The sequence below is a fragment of the Caretta caretta genome, chromosome 2 (assembly GCF_965140235.1).
Source record: "Caretta caretta isolate rCarCar2 chromosome 2, rCarCar1.hap1, whole genome shotgun sequence".
Classification (NCBI taxonomy): domain Eukaryota; kingdom Metazoa; phylum Chordata; order Testudines; family Cheloniidae; genus Caretta; species Caretta caretta.
This window is the reverse complement of record NC_134207.1, coordinates 82,718,384-82,734,745: the sequence shown is the minus strand read 5'-3', so window position 1 is coordinate 82,734,745 and position 16,362 is coordinate 82,718,384. Positions and strand designations below refer to the sequence as shown.

Below are 16,362 nucleotides of genomic sequence, written 5' to 3'. Positions count from 1 at the left end.
AGAGATGGACCTAAGCCTCAAAGAAAGAGTAGCCAGCTTTGCAGTTTGGATCTGGATCCCAACATCTCTTTACAGGTAAATTCAGAATATCTTATTTCAGGGTCTGATCAGTGCGGATTGGACTGAGTCATAAACCCCAACTTCGCTCACATCAAAATATGTCCGTCTCCAAAAGGCTGCAAGAGAAATTCCTGAATAAGAATAGTATATACATATTTAGCTAACTGGTGGTCTCCCAAATGACCAAGATGTCCTTTTACATCTCACTAATCTAAATTCTAGAAACTGGGTGAAATCCTGGCTACTGAAAGTCCATGACAAAAGCCAAAGGAGACAGATTTTCACCCTGTGTTTTGGTGAAAGGGTTCTTAATTGTTTCTGCATTTGTATAACCCACTTCTTCCTAATTCTCAGTAGCAAGTTGTTGTTTCAAGTTCTATTAATTGTACAATGTCTGAAAATAATCCAGTAGCTTTAAGTTGTGACCTGTGACTTGGAACCATGCCTCCCTTGGTTTGTAAAATGTAGTTAGAACATTGGGACTTTAAGGGAGGTTGATGCCTTCCTTCAGCAAAACAGGGTCAGCATCTCTTAAATTAATGACGGTTAGGTTTGTGCTATGCAAACCACATTCTGATATGGGCAATCTCACCAATTATCTTTATTTTTATAGTAAAATTTTTAGAAAAGTTTTTTGTGGCAAGGCAGCTCTGGCAGTAAAGTCCTGATTTCTCTGACCGTTTTCATTCTGGTTTTAGACCTGGGTAGGCCAAGGCATATGGGTATGGTATAGGTGATTGTAATGGTCTATCGTCTCATTTTAGTGATGGATAAAGGTGATCCTCTTCGATCTGTCAATCCTCCTTACTTCTGTCAACCATGAGGTATAGTTGATATTATATTATACCTTATAATATTAAGGTATAGTTAATATTAACCAAGTAAAACTCTATCCTTATCTTTTCCTTGGAAAAGATCTGGAAGGTAGCACTGGGTGACAGAGGCCTCATGACAGAAAATCTGTGTTCTAGAAGAATCTATTCAGCCACCTGCCCTGTCTAATATGTATATGAGGTCATAAGGGGAAACAGGACAGTTTGTTGCAGTGCCATAATCACACTGGCGCTTGGTTTCACATTTGTTTCTCCAAATCAGGTTCTAAAGTTCAGTTTAGCTGAAATTAGGGTTTAGATGACAGTTTTAAGCAGCTAGCTAATTTCTGACAAGAGTGAAGAAATTCTGACTGGATGTTAGAAGCAACCACAGGAAATTGTGAATTTGATATCTACCACTTCAACTGGGGGTGGGGGGGTGTGCATGGCTGCTTTTGGTTAGTCATGTCTGCAATCTAAGAACCCTCTTGGATCCTTGCTATCTGAATATCCAGAAGAAGTCAGCAATGGCCAAGACTGCTTTTTTTTTCCCCCATCTTCTGAGTAACTTTCCTATTGGTTGCAGGCCTTACGTTGCCTCCATTACCTACTTATGGTAATCTCCATATTGGATTGTGGTAATGTGATCTAGATGCTACTCTTAGGGCTTGTCTACACTGGCAAGTTTTGTCACCAAAAACTGCCTTTTGACAACAAAACAGCAATAGGGTACACACTGCAATGTGACTTTTTTTTGGGGGGGGGGGATGACAAACCGCCTAGTTTTGGTGACAAAAAACTTCCACCCCTGAGAGAGACTTTTCCCCTCTTTTTCCCCTCCCTTTATTGTCATAAACAACCATATAGACACCCCAACTGTTTTTGATTTTTTTTTTAATTGGCCTCCAGAAAGTGTCCCGCAATTCCCATGCTGCCACTCTGGCCAGCAGTTTGAACTCCACTGCCCTGCAGCCAACCGGCCCCTTGCTCTTGCAAGCCCCAGGAATTTTAAATCTCATATCGTGCTTGCTGGCTTCCCAGGTGAGCATGGCTGGCTATCGCACCAAACGCACTCCTGCTTGGACCACCGCTAAGTTGTTGGATCTGATCAGTATATGGGGAAAGGCATGTGTTCAGTCACAGTTGCGAGTTACCCATAGGAATTGGGACATGAACAAATTTCTCAAGGCTTGTGCGAAAAGGGAAGTGCAGAGCGAAGATAGAGGATCCGAGGCAGGCGTACCATAAGATGCGGGAGGCGAACCATCATGCTGGTGGTGCACCTAAGATCCGCCGCTTCTATAAAGAGCGGAACGCTATCCTCAGTGGTGACCCCACCTCGTTCGCCGATAGCCCCATGGATACTTTGCAGGCAGCAGAAAGAGGGGTAACCCGGAGGCTGAAATTCTGGATGAAGAAGTTGAGCTAGAAGAGGATGTGGTGCTCCCAGTGGGGCAGGCAGCCAGGAACTTTTCTCCACTCCAGAAGTGTTTAACAGGAAGCAGATGAGACACCAGGTAAATTGCTGTGGCTTGTGTAGGGAATTGAAAAGTGGGAGGCAGGTAGTGGTTTCTGTAAACTGGACATTGCCTTGTGTAGCTAATCTGCATGGCCAAGCAGGGTGTCGATGGACAGAGACCTGCAGGGAATCCTCCAGAGAGGCTCTGGAAAGCTTCCAAGAAGTACTTGTTAATCCTCCGCTGCAGATTCCAAGGGATTGCAGCCTTGTTAGTTTCCCCCATTGTAGGAAACTGTACCATGCCATTTAGCAATCACTGGAGCTGGGACCAAAGCAGCACATAGCTGAGCTGCATATAGATCAGGGTGAAAGTCGCAAGCATGCAGCAGTTGTGCTCTGGTTTCTCTGGTCACCTGCAGCAGTGAGATATCAGCCAGCAGGTTGGCTGCCTGTGGGGAAAAAGTGTGATTTTTAGAATGAGTTCTCTGCAAGCAGTGACCTTTTTGTCCATGTGCACAACTGCCTTCCCCCACCCCCACCCCCAAACTCCCAACACTCACCATAATTGTGGTGCTTGCAGAACTGTGTGCCGGCCAAGAGTCTCTCAGAGAGAGTTATTTCTACTAGCAAAAGGCCTTTGTTACTAAAATGTTTCAATCATTTGCTGGAATGTAACAATCCCTCTTCTGTTCAGCACAGACCTTGACAAACACACCATGCACCCCCACAAACCAGCTTCAGCAGATAAGGGAGAACCCTAGGAGCAGCAAAGACATCTTCCGGGAGGTGCTGCAGCATGATGAGACAGACCAGGGATCGCAAAGAGTGCTGGGAAGCCAATGCTGCATTTGCTAGGCAAGCGACAGAGCAGATGATAAAAGTTATGGAGGATCAGACAGATGATCAAGTCTTTGATACAGCTGCAGACTGAGCAGATCCCTGGTAGACCTCCACTGCAGAACATGCAGATGCACAGTTCTTTGCCAACCCCACCTCCATCTCTGCCCACATATTCCTTTTCACTTCACAGCATTCCTGAGTTTCCCCATTACTCCACCCTGTCTCACAGCTTGCATAACGATAGCTGGAGCTACACGCAGTTGTGAGGTTTTAGCATTTATTTATTGTTAAAGGGTAAAGTATTTAACGGTACAACGTTTTTATTCTGTTCTACAAAAGTGTATAGCAATCCCTTCACTCAGGAATAGGCTTCTAAAGCATTTTTTTGCACGGATCTTGAGGCCCCAAAATTGTACATGCAGACATGTTACTGCCCCTCACTGTCAAAGTGCTTCCTCAAAGCTGCTCTGATATTAATAGCTGTCCTCTGACATCCCTAGCATCTGGCTCTTCAAACTGTGCAGACAAGTGCTCTGCCTCAGTGCTCTACACCTGAGCAAACATTTCACCCTTAACTTCACACACATTATGCAAAGTGCAGCACACAGCTATGACCACAGGAATATTATCCTCCGTAAGGTCTAGCCTGCCATTGAGACACCTCCAGCGAGCTTTCAAACAGCCAAAGGCACATTCAACTACCATGCGGCACCTGCTCAGCCTGTTAAAATGCTCCTTGCTGCTGTCCAGGTGCCCTGTGTAAGGTTTCATGAGCCAGGGCTGTAAGGGGTAAGCTGGGTCTCCCAGGATTACTATGGGCATTTCCACATCCCCCACTGTGATCTTGTGGTCTGGAAAGAAAGTCCCCTTCTGCCGCTTTCTGTGACAGCCACTGTTCCTGAAGATGCATGCGTCCTGCACCTTTCCAGACCAGCCTGCACTGATGTCTGTGAAACGCCCCAAGTGATCCACAAGCACCTGCAGCACCATGGAGAAGTATCCTTTCCTATTGATGTATTCAGAGGCAAGGTGGTCTGGCACTAAAATTGGAATGTGTGTGCTATCAATCACCCTGCCACAGTTAGGGGAAACCCATCTCTGCAAAGCCATCCCCTATTTCATGCACATTTCCCAGAGTCATGGTCCTCTATAGCAGGATGTGATTTATTGCCCTGCACACGTGGAGTAATACAGGCTCAATAGTGGACTTTCCTACTCCAGATTGATTTGCAACTGAGTGGTAGCAGTCTGGATTCACCAGTTTCCACACAATTGCAACACACTTCTGTACCAAAGGGGCAGCTCTCAATCTGGTGTCCTTGCATCACAGGTCAGGGGACTGCTCAGCTATCAGGGGACATAGCTCCATGAAGGTTGCTTATGCATCCTAAAGTTCTGTACCCACTGGTGGTCATCCCACACCTGCATGACAATACAATCCCACCAATCAGTGCTTGTTTCCCTAGCCCAAAAGCAACGGTCTACCATAAGCAGCTGCTCTGTGAATGCACAAAGCACTGATAAGTTGCTGCCATCCATATCACACTCGGGTACTTGCGATTCATTCTCTGTTAACTTTGTGAGTAGCTCTGACAGTAACTGTGCTGCCATGCGTGATGTCCTCACGACAGCTAACCGCACATAGGCAAGAAGTGCAGGATCCATCCTCTCTGCAGATGCTGGCGCACACTACAAAAGAATGACAGTTGGAAAAATAGCACAAAAGGAAGCCAGAAACCATTGGAGGGCTGGGATACAAAGCGGTGCACGACAGTACATTTTGCACATCCCAGGATGTGCCATGCTCGGTTTCCGCATTCCCACAACACCTAGCGACGGATGGTGTCACAAGGCACTATGGGATACATACCCACAGTCCATTGCTCTCGCTGTCCACAAAGGTGCCCTGAATGTGGTCACAATCTGTCGACAGAGGGAGCAAATGTAGACATGCTTTGGCGACTTTGTTTTTGTTGATGTTTTTTTTTTCCTTGCCAACATTAATTTCATGGACAAAACTTGCCAGCGTAGACAAGCCCTTAGATCGCTCAACCCTCATCTGGTGCACTTAAATAGCAGTGTGTCATACAACTAATACTACTTCTGTGTTCCAGAGACAAGTTGTCTTACAGTTCATTTGCAAGTGCAAGTCAGTTTGGCTCTGCATAATGATTTATGGTTAGGGTCCTGAATATTTTACAGATTGCTTCTCATTCGAGTTTAACCCAAGAAGCTGAATTCAGAAGCCAGATGCTTAAACTGACAGCCCACAGTTCTGTACGTCTGGGGGCAGGGCATTCTCAGTGGAGGGCCCTTGACTCTCTCATTTGCTCTCCTTCCTACCTGACCCTTGGTCAAACAGTCCTTGCAATATGCCAGAAAAGTCAAAAACATGGGCTCTATCTATTTATTCAGGCTTTCTGAATAGGTTGATCTTAAATGTCCTTTTGGTTTCCTATTTTTAGAAGTACATATATTGGTTTTAATGCTTAAATGTTTATTCATGTACTACAGAGAAATGTGGTGGGTATGCTTATGTGCTGAAAAATACATCAACGTTTTCTACACAGCCCACTGCACCAATTCTTTAGTAACTGAGAGGAAACCAGACTTCCTCCTTCCCAGGCTATGTCACACAGAGGCTCTCACATAATCAGCTCCATCCTCTGTAGTGGTGTCACAGGAAGTATCTCTCCTCCTTGTATAGCCACATCCTTATCTGAGGATGAGCAGGAAGACGAATGTGTCAGGGCACAACTTCACCAGGAACAATCTATTTGTCTACTTTGGAGACCAAACGGGATGGACTGTTAGCATTGTTCCCTGCCGATTATAAACAAGTGCAGGGCTGTTGCTCACTTTGGTGAGGGGAGGGAGTATGGGGAGGGAGATTTTTGAAAGTTGATAGCTGAATCAAATACTGTAAAGTTGTAAATCTATTTGGTAAAATAGTCTTGGGTTTTGTCAGATTCCAGATGAAATACTGGGATACTAACCTGGGCGGGGGGGGGGGGGGGGGAACTAGATCTCCCGAGGGCCCTTCCAGCCCTACATTTCTATGATTCTGCAGGCCCAAGTTCACTATTGTTATTGCCAAATGCATGACTAACAGGCCAAAGTTAGTCTTGTATGAGCAGGTGCGGCTCTGTTGGCTTGAATGGAATTACCCACTTACAACGGGGCTGAATTTATCCTAAAGTGAAAATTCCCATTATTTCAGATCCCAGCTGAGAACTATATACATGAAGAAAAGCTATTCAGTCCCTTCCATCTCCCCCAAACCAAATTACTGCCTGGGGGTGGCATCCAAAAGCTGTTCTAGTCCTTTCTACCCATTGCTTTGATTCTCCCTCATCTTTACCTTGAAAACCGTTTTTAAATGGTACAGCTTTTAATATACACACAGCCCCAGTATAAATGAGAATCTGGCCCAGCGAATTCAATGGGACGTGAACCATTTCCTTTTGATTTCAGTGGACTTTCTTAATATTTGTGCTGATGAAACGGATATTGGAATCCTGCCTAGTGACAAACTGGTGTAAATCATACACTATCAGATTTGGCCCATTGTCCTTTTTTAAAACTTTAGTTTTTATATTTGAAGTAATGTAGACAATGTTTTGTAACCTACTAGCATTGGAAGTCTAATAACTTTCTACCAAAACTATGGTATGTATTTTCATGCTTCTGTAGAACATTGATACTATGGCTTCATGAAGAAACTACTGGTTATGCATGTAGCACTGCATATGATCCATTGTACCAACAACTTGGGACACTTTTTTTCAGGGTGCATAGGAGAGGTATTGTGGGGGAGGTGTATGTGTGTGTGTATATATATATATATATATATATATATATATATATATATAATGACAAAGCCCTTAATTTCAGGACATGTGGTCATCCTAGGTAAGCAGGAGTAATTGTCCAAGAAAAATCTTGCCAAGAAATAGACATATTTTTGGGGTTTCTCCTTTATCCCTTGCTTTTTATTTTTAATCCATTATAGCACCATGTCTGCAGAGCCGCACTCTCCTGAGCTAACATATGACAGAGCATAGTTAGCTTGGAGCATAATCATCACATGTGGACTAGTGCCCTAAACTGAACTAATTTTATTTTCTGTACATCAAGAAATGGTGCTGCTTGCTTGGGCAGAGGTAACCGGGCCATACAGACCTCCGGAGAGACTCCAACAGAATCAGCACCTCCTAGGATGCTCTTTGTATTAGCTCATTCTTATGTGATATTTATTTTTCAATATGTTAATGGTTCAAAGCTATTAACTCTTCCTACCCTCCCATGGATGCATAGGGACAGAGAGTTTGCTACCCCTTTCCTGCCTTCATCGCTCCCCACTGTGACCTTGGCCTGATGGATTCTCTCAACACCCTCACTCTACACAGTAGTGAGTACAGCCTGAGACCGGAAGGAAGTTACTAACCTAGCTAATTGGCTTCCAAGCTCCTTCTGACTTAATTCAAAACTAAAACTGAACAAGAAATTATTTTCTTTGGGGGGGAGTATAGGTGATATGGAGTAAGACAAACATGGTGCATACGATTAGTGAGCTATTATGAATGCTGTACTCTTCTGGCTGAATGGCTAGAGGCCACTTGCATGAGTCATAACTTTATTACTTTAGGTCAGTCCATGAACTTACATGGAAATCCTCAATATTTCAATCAGAATCCAATGCATTATATACTTGCTTGCTTTGTGGCCAATTAAACCAATGGGGCCAAACTGATCTGTGATGTGACATTACACCAGGCATATCCTTGGCTCAGTGTCTTATATGATGTCTCATATAGCTTGAGAATCCTGATGAGGGAATAGCCTGACACAGGCCAAATTTCTAACTCTCACTGGGGAGCATAAAGATACAGTTGCATACCAGGGATTAAAATGTCAGCCCACAGCTTTTCCTCTGCTCAGTCTCATTAAGCTGAGATACTCGCAGTTAGGCACTCCAATGGCAGTGGGGCACTTAACCCTTTAGATTCCTTTGAACATGTTAATGAGCTTTTTTTAGAGCCTGATCCTATGAACTGATGACACTTTTAGGGCCTGTTTAAATGTGATTTGAGGCTGTTCAGCACCTTGAGGATTGTCCCTGAATGCCTGGAGAACTATGGAGGAGTAAGGATGTCTGAGGCAGAAATTTCATCTGATTGTCAGGACAGCCAGACACTCTTTTAGCATATGCTGCTCAGCTAATCTAGTGTCATTTGTTTCTGGGCAAGACTCAGGGCCTGATCATGCAGTCCTCACAAAGATAAAAATCCCATAGTCATCAATGAGAGTTTTGCCTGCATTAGCACTTCAGGTTCAAACCCTTAGGATGTTAAACATTCTTATAGTTCCCTTTCAGCCATCCCTCCCACTGCTTGTTTTAATATCCTTGGCTTTAACAAAACACAAATTGTTCAATAATTTTATGCCTTAACCTCATCCTTCAAAATTCTTTTATTGAATGGGGGGGGAAATTGCATACACTGAGCACAGGCCCTTGAGAAAGTGAATTTTTCTCCCTCACAAATACAAGCAATGGTCAAGTATTTGCTCTAGGAGCTTAATGGTACAAGGGAACTATTATGCTCATATTTATTTTGATCCCTGAGTTTACATATGGGAGAAACAAAACTGGCAGTGGTACTATTCCAAACATTGCCACCAAAAAAGCCCCACCTACTTCAGATGCCAAAGTGACACTGATCACAGAAAACTGTGGAAAACATGCTCATACATGTTCTGCAGGATTCATTGAACCAAGCACTCCTTCAATAGGGTTTGGACATAGCATAAGGAAACATACAATCTTTGCAAAAAAAAAAAAAAATCTGATCCACATCAGATGGAATCTGCCCCTTATAAGGGGAAAACAATGTGGGGAGGGAAGAGATGTAAGAAGCCTCCTAAGAATACCCCGGAATCATTTTTACATCTACTGAACTGCCCCATTTTTTTGTCTTGTTCATAAGCATACTTTAAAGCCAGAGCTCTTGTCCATCTCTGATTTGGGATTTAATCCTCTCTAACCTTTAGTCCAGTCAAAGGCAACAACATTCACTTTGTAAAAGTTGTCAGGGTTATGAACATGGACAAAACTAAAAGTGGCTGAAGCCAGGAACATATCCTAGACAAAGTACTTGCAACAGCATGGGGGAATGTGTATGGACAAGGTGACAAAATTCACACGTGCTTCAAGAAGAAGACGACAAAGCCTACTTTTAAAAATAATTAGGGTAAACTTTTCTTTATCAGGAACACACATACAAGCGCACTGAAATCAAACCGGAGTCCCTGTAACACATAACAGAATTTGGGCCATTGTGTTCAAATATTAATCTGTGTATTTTACATATGTACACTTTATTGATACTAGATTCCAAGCAGGTTCATCTTGCTTCTCGGAAATGAATGACTTTATCTGAGTCAGCTGGGTGCAATAGAAAGACATCTATCATCATTGAACATGCCAGCTCGTATGGCCGAAATCTATGACAAGGAGTCCAAAGCCTACAATTGAACTTGATGGAAGTATTGGGAGAGGATGTTATTACTCAGTAATCATCAGAGCACAATCCTGTCATGGTTGAACAATTTTTGCATGGTTCTGGGCTACCTGTAACTCCTAGTGACTCCAATGTCCATGCCACTGAAGTCAGGGGGAGCAGAACTCACTCATGGTGGGTGAACCATCCAAGCGTGAGTCCTCCTACTGGAGTGGGTTGGGATTATGCAGCTGAGATGGTTATGACAAATGAAAAAATTAAAATAGCAATCTAGTTTAGGTATAGCTTTATTGATGTAGGCTTATTATGCTGGGAACGGGAGAACAATATTTTCAGACCTCCTTCAAGACTACTGACCTTTACGTTGGCATATTTTAAATATATTTCCACAACCTTGTTTTTGTGTATGTACCATATTTATTCTCCATTCCTGATAGCCAAAACTCCTGACTGACTTCTTGCTGTAGACTATTCCTGTTAGCTTGCAGCAGTTTATCCAGTGGGTGATGTCACAAACAAGTGATTGTGACACCACCATTTTCATCTATTATGTCACAGGATTCTGAGAAGGCTGATTATATCTGACAGGCAAAGCTGTGTGTCAAAACACATTTCTTTTTCAGTTAATGTAGTAGGAAAAGGAAATATAGATGAAACACAGAATAGGTTATTGGGGTAGTCTAGTATAGTCCTATGCCATGAGAGGAAGGATAGTCTGGTGGTTAAGGTGCTAGTCTGAAACATAGCAGACCTGGGTTCAATTTGCTGCTCTGTTAGACTTCCTGTGTGATTGTGGATGTTACTTAGTCTCTCTGCCTGTTCCCTATCTGCAAAATGAGAATAAAGGGGCAATACTATCTCATAGAAGATAAATACATCAAGGATTGTGAGGCTTTCAGATACTACGGTGATGGGTGGGGGCCATACAAGTATCTAATTTAGCTGTCTATTAAGTTCTGTTTCGGCTCATCAGTTTGAAGGAATTTTTTTCTTTTAAAGAATTTGATGATATTGCTAATTTGACAGTGTCAGTTAAGTAGCGCTAGAGGAAGCTAATTCTTTTAGTCAAACAGTATACCATGGACAATAAAATTTTCAAGCAAGGGACTTGTTTTAAAGGTCCATGACCTCGCTTAAATTGCTTAAGTGTCAATAAATATCTTTCAAAACAGGTGGAATAATATTTGCATATGGTTATGGACAGACCTGTATAATACACCTTGCTCAAGACAATTAAAGTCTCACACCTGCAATTAAATGCTAATTGTCATCAAAATGGAACCTTTAAAACCATACCAACTCAGATTTTAAGAAGTTTTTGGCTGTAGGACTCTCACTTTCTAAATGAAAGGTCACACAAGCAGGGGAAAAGTCAACTTAAAAATAATAGCAAATTGTCATTAAGGCACAGCTTCCCTCATTCTTTTCTATTTTCATTGAAATATACTCTTTAAATCATCATACTTTGGTTTTTTTCCTTGTAAAGCTAATTATGTAGTTGTCTATGAAATAGTGTTCATAGGGAACAAAGGTGGGTATTTCTAACCCAATGTCACTTGTACTCTTTGGTTTTTTGTGCACTATCTTATTTAAACTTAATTTTTTTTTTTTTTGGCGGGACATAGTTTCTTGGAAGATGGATCGATGGCAGCAAATTACTACCTGACCACTGGAAAAGGGACAGCAAAGTAACAAAGATGACAAAGGCTTCTTTTGAAGAATTTTTCAGCCGTATGATGCATTTGTGGGGAGGGGAGGGTTGCATAATCCATTAATATATAAGATCTCAATGAACATAATAGAGGCAAATCCTGAATTCGCTCAGCATTCTGTATGCAATGTCAAAGCAAAACAGAGGGACTTTCATATGATTCATCCCCTCCGCATTCATCGCACCTTTTTAAAAAAAATACCAGGAAATATGTTGCTAAGAGATTTAAGTATTTTGAAAAATCCCCTTGCCGAGTCCATTGTCCACTCTATGTGCTGTGAGACATGGCCCTGGTTCATAGAAGACTCATTTTACAACAATTGTCTGCTGTTTAGTAGCTTGATCTTAAGATTCATGGGCCCGATCCTCCACTGACTTTCAACTTTAATAATTTTTCACCTGGGCGCAGCGGGCCCAAACCTCACATCCTACTTTGTGCTGCTCAGCCAGAGAGCTGTGCTAGAGAAGCACCTGGAGATTCCCCTGGTGTAAGGGAATCCTCTTGGGCAGTGGAGGGGCAGAAAACTAGCATCATTGGCTTCATGTTCCTCACTGTACCATTTCTTGGAAGGCATCTTGCAGGCTGGGCCAGTGCACGCAATGCTCTAGCTGATCTTCAACTAATGACTGTCTCTAGGAGAGCACGGCAGCTGGCATAATTTAGGCTCCACGAAACGGGAGCCATCTTTCCCCAACCCCCTTTCCCAGTTGTTTTGAGTGTAACCATTGTATCGGTTTGCTTTCCACCTCTCCTTTTTCTAAATTTGTGGGAGGTAGTTTGGGGCTTATAAATATGTAGGTCTAATGGCACTGGGTTAATGTCCCTGTGCAAATGTTCTCCCTCAGCTCTGTCAATATTCTTCAGTCCTGACCTGCAATATGCTCCCTGAGCAATTCCAGTACTGGGCGTCTCTTAAGCAAATACAGCTAATGACCTCAACAGCTTGCCACCTTCTATAAATTGCTTTGCATGGCAAATAAGTGTGGGCAATGTTGCCACAGAAGAAAACAGTATCGTTATGTAGTGAGGCATGAAGCCAACCCAGAGCAAAGAATCAAGATTTTATGGAGTTTCCCCCACTACCCATAGTAACATAGGGATTTTATTTAATGTATTTATTTAATTTTATTTGTGCATCTAGCAAACTAGCATTGAAAGATACAGGACAGAAACATGAATATTCATAGGTGGTAGGGACCTTGAGAGGTCATCTAGTCCTTCCTTCGCACCCTCATTCTCTCTGCATTGAGGAAGGACCAAGTAAACCTAAACCATTCCTGATAGGGGTTTGTCCAACTTGTTCTTAAAACCTCCAGTGGATGGGGTTATACGACCTTTCTTGGTAACTTATTCCGGTACTTAACTACCATTACAATTAGAAAGTTTTTCTTGATATCTAACCTAAATCTCCCTTGCTGCAGATTAAGCCCATTACTACTTCTCCTACTTTCAGTGGACATGGAGAACAACTGATCACTGTCCTCTTTATAACAGCCCTTGACAGTCTTCAAATATGTTAGGTCCCCCCTGCTGTTGTCAGTTTTTTTTTCTCTCCCCAAGGCTAACGTGTCCAGTTCTTCTAACCTTTCCGTATAGGTCAGGTTTTCTAAACCTTTTATAACTTTTGTTGCTGTGCTCTGGACTCTATAATTTGTCCACATCTTTCTTGAAAGTGTGGGAACTAGCACTGGACACAGTACTCCAGCTGAGGCCACACTAGGACTGAGTGGAGTGGAACAATTACCTCCCATATCTATCTTATGCTACTCCTGCTAATTCAGCCCAGAATGATACTAGCCTTTTTTTCTTTCTTTCCCAACTGCATCACATCGTTGTCTCACATTCAATTTGTGGGCCTGATTACATAATTAAACCCATTAAACAACTCAGGTGGCTCTCCAATTTTTACTGGCAGCTTCATGCCAAATAGTGTGTGGCATTTTGAATTGGCAAAATGGAGACAAGAGGCTAGTCATGTCACTTCATGCATCAGTGGAAGCTGCTTAGATGTCATGGTGATGGGAGACATAAGAACCCAAGAAGAAGGAAATAGATTAGACTGACAAATTCACTTTCTCTTGGGACTCAAGCCAGGATTTCAACTGCCTGATCTCTAGGGTTTCTCTTTATACTTTCCATTGTTCATATCATCCTCTCAGATTTGGCAATAGCACTTATTTCCTATCAATTTTGTTCCTTTCCACCTAACAAACCCTGAATAACTTCCTCACCCGGGCTTTGCTTTGGGGAATACAAGCCAACATGGCTTTTCCTTTTACTTCCCTGCATAAGGCTAATCTTTGGTGTCAGACTAAGCACAGTTCTGGGAATAGCATGTATTAGTTAACAGGAGCTCCATCTGCTGGCTCAGTGGTTGTCATTGTGGTGCCAAAAAACCCCAGGAAACCAAAACCTAATGGAGTCATGGACTAACAGGCTCCTGGTTTTTGTTTTGTTTGGATTAACACAGCTATTTGAGTAAATGAGCTAAACAACAGGAGTGAACTAGTCTGAGAGCCCAAGCTCCAGCCTGAGATGCCACCACAAAGCAATGTCTGCACAGCTACTTATAGAGCACGAGCATGAGCTCCACTAACAAGTCTTTGGACCTTGGATGTGAGGCTCCCTCCCAGATGCAGTGCAGACGTACCCATAGGCAGTGGCCTCTGAAGTTTTTCGGTAGTGCTCCCCCACTCTTACCCAGTCCATGCTCTGCCCGGGAGTCAGAGTTAGGAGCCAAGGCCAGAAGTGGGGCCAGAGCCATGGTCGGAAGGCCACTCTTGGGGTCAGGAGCAGGTCAGGGCTGGGGCCTGGAGCTGCGGCTAGGAGCAGATCTGCAGCCGGGAGCGGGGCCAGGAGTGGCGTGGTGGCTAGGGTGGGGCTGTGGGTGGGGGCTGGAGTGGAGCTGGCGTGGAGCTGAACATTCCTCCACATCCCCCTATGGGGTGCATGCCCCACAGTTTGGGGACCACTGCCCTTAGGTATCCCTTACAATGAGTAGTATTTATGCATGCACATTAGCACTACGAAAGCTCATGATACATTTTGCATTCAGCACTACTCAGCACAGAGTTGCAGATTTGGGCCTCTGCTATTTGGATCCAAAGGTGGGGGGTGGGAAAACAGCTCAGTCACTTTAAGATTATGTGATTTGCAAGGATGGAGAGTAGGGATATAAATATAGTTTTAAAAAGTACCTGTTTACATGGTTAACGATATAATTTTAATAGTTTAATTATTAAATTAAATAACCCCTGGTAAGCCTTCTGTGTCCGGCAATCAGGAGGGCACTGGAGTGTGGGGTAGTGGGCTGGGAGAGGCCTATAAAATGGCCCTGTGGAGATAGACTGGGAATAACTCCACAAAGTTTTCTCAGCTAATAATCCAAAAGATGTCTTTGTTTTGTTTTCCTCCCCACTAGCTGCCAGCCCTGCAAACTCAACCTGGGATCTGAGTGTCAAGCTGGGTTCTTTCTGGCTCATATATATCAACAAAAATAATTAAGATTCTGCAGGCCAGAGTCTTCCCTTTGTTTACACTTGTGCAACCCATTATCTTCACATTCTGCCCTCAGTAACACCTACCCAAGCCCATTGCATAGCACTACTGAAGGCAGAAAAACTTTGCAATTTGAACTGTCCTAGATTCTCAAAGATATTAAGGCTCCTAATGTCTATTGAAATCAATGGACAGTGATCTTTGAACATCTGGGCTTTCACTAATAAATCTGATATTCAAAGCAGAACAGCCATGTGATCCAAGCCATTAGCATGCCCAGGAGGAGTTTTGCAGTTGCATATGGGGCTTGATTTTGCCTCCCTAACTAAAGCTGTATAGTACTTTTACTTTGCAAGGAGTCCCACTGATTTCAATAGATTATTAAAATAGGCAGAACTGGATTCCAGTTAAACCAGCAATGGCTCCTAGGGCGTATTATACTTGGAAATCTGCTTGAACCCAATGGGAACTGCACCTCAGCTCCTCCTGCTCCCTGACTATCATCTAATGCCTGTACCATCCAGAGAGGAAAATCCACTGCTTTGCCCCCTTTCATTCAAAAGCTTGATATGCTCTATAATGTGCTGCACAGGCCCGTTGAGCATGTCTCCCATGGGGGATTTCACCCCAGAAGTCTTAGCTGCAATAATATATTGTTGCAGTGCAATATTAATGAGTATAAGACAAATGTTACCAAGGTTTTCTTCTCCATCTTGTAAATATGATAGTGATCTTTTCTCCCCTAGAAATGATGCTTTTTTAATTTGGTACATAGACCCAGTAGTAATGAGCATTACAGAAATGTGGGAAGAGATATTTGAGAGACAAGGTGGGTGCACTAATATCTTTTATTGGACCAACTTTTGTTGCTGAGAGAGACAAGGTTTAGAGCTCAACGTTGTTCTTCAAGTCTGATGGCCTCTTAGAGAGATACTGTCTTCATCAGCCAGTGGATCCAACTGGCATATTTTAAAAGCTAGGCTGAGATTTTTGCAAAGATAAGAGTTTCAGACACTAATTTCCCATAGAATTAATCCCATGAATGACTCCACCGTGATATGCAGTATGAATAGACATTAATGAGGTGAGACTTGGAAGACCATGTATAAAAAGTTATGTGCTAGCTAGCAGTCTGATCCCAAATTAGAGTAAGAGAAAGCATTGATTTGAATGGGAATTGGATGCCGAAACTAGGTAGGCAGCTTTGAAAAATCTCAACCCTAAACTCATAAATTCTGTTCAAAGTACTCTGTGTAATTTGTTGACACTAAAGTAAAACTAAGCTTTGCCTGCCTTGTATCTAGAACATTCCAGTCGAAACAATGTTGAATAAAGTAGCACTGAGAAGAATTCCTGACAACTATCCTCAAGAGCCACTTCAGTTCCTAGCTCTCCTAAAGTTCAGGTTGAATATGACAGCTCTGAGTTAAGTGTATAGTTATGTTGTAAAAAAAGGGACC

The 16,362-nt window shown here is 42.8% G+C and overlaps 1 long non-coding RNA gene across 1 annotated transcript; it reads right to left on the bottom strand.

Moving 5' to 3' along the window:
• Positions 1–1,749: 1,749 nt before the first annotated feature.
• LOC142070786 (uncharacterized) lies at positions 1,750–2,930 on the bottom strand. Its single transcript, XR_012666719.1, has 2 exons — positions 2,892–2,930; positions 1,750–2,780 (listed from the first exon to the last, which is right to left on the bottom strand). It is a non-coding gene; the product is annotated as an uncharacterized LOC142070786 (long non-coding RNA).
• Positions 2,931–16,362: the final 13,432 nt, after the last annotated feature.